The sequence below is a fragment of the Bactrocera latifrons genome, unplaced genomic scaffold (assembly GCF_001853355.1).
Source record: "Bactrocera latifrons isolate USDA-ARS-PBARC rearing strain unplaced genomic scaffold, ASM185335v1 scaffold_305, whole genome shotgun sequence".
NCBI classification, from domain to species: domain Eukaryota; kingdom Metazoa; phylum Arthropoda; class Insecta; order Diptera; family Tephritidae; genus Bactrocera; species Bactrocera latifrons.
Window position 1 is genome coordinate 201213 of NW_017536686.1, and position 3346 is coordinate 204558.

The window sequence follows — 3346 nt, forward strand, 5'->3', positions numbered from 1 at the left end:
TTTTAATTATTAATTTTTAATATTTCCTTTTGAATTATTTTAACCAAATTTATACGTCTAAACCCACTTTGCTTACCATACGCCTACGGCTACACATATCCATCAGACCCTACACGACGTATGAGTAACCTTTTCCATATGAATTCAAGCAGAGGTGCATATGGCCTGCCGTAAATTATCGCACACAGCTGGTTTACACTTTAATTTATTTGTTTTTTTATAAAAATTCTCATGTATATATTCTTGTGTACTTGTACTACAAAATATATATTATTTATTTGTTTTATTTGATTTTTTTCTTTGATGTTTTTCTTACAAAAAACAATTGTAAAATTTAAAATTTTCACTTTCATGCGAATATTTCTAGACAACAAATTGACTTTTGATTTTGTCTTTTTGCATTTGCCATCGAGCAGGCGACTGTTGCTGTGAAAAATTCTTAATTTTCATATATTTGTGTACTGCTACAATTTTTCACGTCATACAAACTTGCGAACTCGCACTCAATATGCACTCAATTTACAATTTTTTCGCCTTAGCTCAGCTCAGTGTGTTTGTTGTATATATTTTATAGTAAGTTGCTAATTTTGCTATACTTTTACTATATTTGAACATTCACTTTGATTTGCATGCGCGCTTGCCGTCGCTGGCACTTGTAACTCGTACGTTTTGCTTCAAGGCTGCGCCGGAAAATAATTTCACTTTTACTAGAAAATGTGCAAAAAAGATACGCTTTACGCTATAAATTCGCTACAGCACGTCGGCATTTATACTATTTGCTGTTTATTTTTAAATTGAAGGGTTGCGGCGCAAACATACAAACACACAAAACTACTGCATGGACATTTCCGACGCGAACGTGCGTTGGCGTGCGCCGAAAATTTTGCACTGTGCAATTTTACTAAAGCTAATCTTCACGGTTTTGCACGCAATTGTTGCAAAATTTAAAGAATTTCTTTACACTTTGTACTTGTTCAGCTTGTTTTTGCACTTTTTTGGAATTAAATTTAATGTTTATTGATTAACCGCAGCACTCTGGCACTTTAGCGCGGCAGCAGTATGCAACACAAGTCAATAGTATGCAGTTATTACAAAGCAGATTATTTTATTAAAATTTACAGTTTAGTATTTTACGCGCTCTCAACAAGTATTAAAGTAGAAAATTATTGTGTTTTTTACAATATTTTTTTTTAATAAAATGTTTAATAATTTTGTTGCTTGTTCTCTACATTTTGCGCTCTTGCAGCTCGACGTTGACATGCGAGTCTGCATTCAAAAAATGCACTAAAATGTATGTGTAGGCGCTGAGCAGCCAATAGTCGAGCTGTAAGAGCGTTTAAGCGTTGGCGCGTCTGCCGAGCGCCAGCATTGTCGAGCTGTCAAAATGAGTAGAATATTGCCTCCATATAAACTGCTGGCAGAATACGAGAAAACAACAACAACTTAAGGACAATAAGTAGCTAAAACTGGTAGGACTGCTTAAATGATATATTTTTGACTTAAAATTTATTAAATTTAAGATATTGCGTGCGACTCAAAGGAAATGCTCAGCGAACTCTCAAAAATTCTATGCATTTGTATGTAGATTTGTGTGCGCCTGCATATGCGGAAGTGTTGTTGTGCACAAATGCAGTTGCAGCTGCCATCCACTACTGACCTATTTTTCTAGTCACTAATACACAAGTAGCACACACGCAGACGAGCGCGCAAAGCTTTTGAGCACCCTTAAATTGCATTGCACTCAAGCGCTCTCAGCGCACATGAAATACAAAATTAGCAACACATATGCATTTTTGTAAGAGTTTATGGGTGTTTGAGTGTTTGTGTGCGTTTGAGTGTTTATGTGTGCTTGAGACTTTGTGTGCTTTGTTGAGTGACTCACTCAGCTCTTATCACATAGGGGGTTGTTGTGCATTCGATTGCCAAGGTAGCGCTCGTAGTGGCCGTCAACTGCCAGCTGCGGTGCACGGCTGCCCAAAAGCCAGAAAGCTTTCATTAGACCGCCAAAAAGCTCTGGACTCGCCATGGTCATCGCAGCATGGCGGCAACCAGCACTCGACGGTTACTGCGGCATTTGTGCACACAATTTCGAATCTGTTGTGGAAGGCACTGGCGTGCTTGTCATACACTTGGCAAGCAGTCGGCGCCAAATGATAGCCATACACATATACAAACACATGAGCACACCAACTGCTAGGTCTCCACTACCCGCTTCCCGCTGCACTTAATGTCTTTATAAGCTATAAGGATTTCCTTAATATTTTTGCACTTTCGCTCTCACACTCTTGTGTGTTCGCTTGTATTTTTCCCATATATGCATATATGTATGTATGTATTTATATATGCATTCGCTTATTGTAAATAGCAAAGGGCGCGCTGCTGTCGTTGCACAGGTTGCTTAGCAGGTATTAATTTTGCTTGTGGTGTTATTTCTGTTTTTTCTTTTGTGTCTATGTTTAGCGTTGCTGTTATTGTAATTACTAATTTTAGCAAAGCGCCGTCTACCCACTAAATCTGCTGCATTGTATTCCATTTTTTTTTTTGGTGGTGCTAAACTGTAGCTGCTAAAATTAGTTTGCATTTTGGTGTATTTTAGGTGAGTTCACGTTCGCCATTTAATCGAAAAGGGTTTAAAAATACAGTAAATGTAGATTTGTGAGCGAATAATTATATGCTGAATAAGTTCTGTCTTTAGCATTGACATGCCTTAGTTTCATGACTGTGACTAAATGTAAAAAGACAGTTGTTTACAAGCATCTTTCATCACAAGACGTATGTTGTGTTTTTGTTGTTGTGCATTTTTATAGCCAGTTCACTGCAGTGTTTTTGCCAATTTCGCTTTTATACAATTACATAATTATTATTTTTTATTCTTCGCTATGTATATGTACGCCTTACAACACATTTTCGCTCAAAAAGTGAAATTCTTGAATATAATTTTGCTTCCTTGTTGCTTACATGAGTGTGCAATGTTGCTGGGGTGGTGTATATGTTGCTAAACATGCAAAATGAGAGTTGAAACATACTTTTATTCTAAAATATTTATTAATTTTATTTGCTCAAAACACTATAGCTCACATACATAAATAAGGTTTCCACTTGAAATATAGTCCTTCGCAACATGTTGCATGCGACATGTTTATGGAATGCTGCAGCGCAATATAAATGCATAAAATTATTCAAACGTGTAATATATGAGCGTTTATATTGCATAATATAAAATGTTTTAATAGAAATTGCTGAGTTTGACAAAACAAATAGTAAAAAAAAAATTTTTTTTTTTCAAATTTAACAATTATCAGCTAACAATGAAAATTTTTCTAAATAATTATTAAAAATGTATGAT

At 35.7% G+C, this 3346-nt stretch overlaps 1 protein-coding gene across 3 annotated transcripts in view; it reads right to left on the reverse strand.

The window, feature by feature from the left end:
- The window catches only part of LOC108970663 (zinc finger protein rotund), a 61415-nt gene that overhangs the window by 13163 nt on the left and 44906 nt on the right, over nucleotides 1-3346 (reverse strand). Inside the window, exon 1 of one of the 3 annotated variants that reach the window (XM_018936179.1) lies at nucleotides 77-101. The exons of the other annotated variants lie outside the window; for them this stretch is intronic. The gene's annotated coding sequence lies outside the window, so the exon portion shown is untranslated. Of the gene's footprint in view, nucleotides 1-76; nucleotides 102-3346 lie in introns of those variants that run through there. 3 annotated transcript variants of the gene reach the window in all.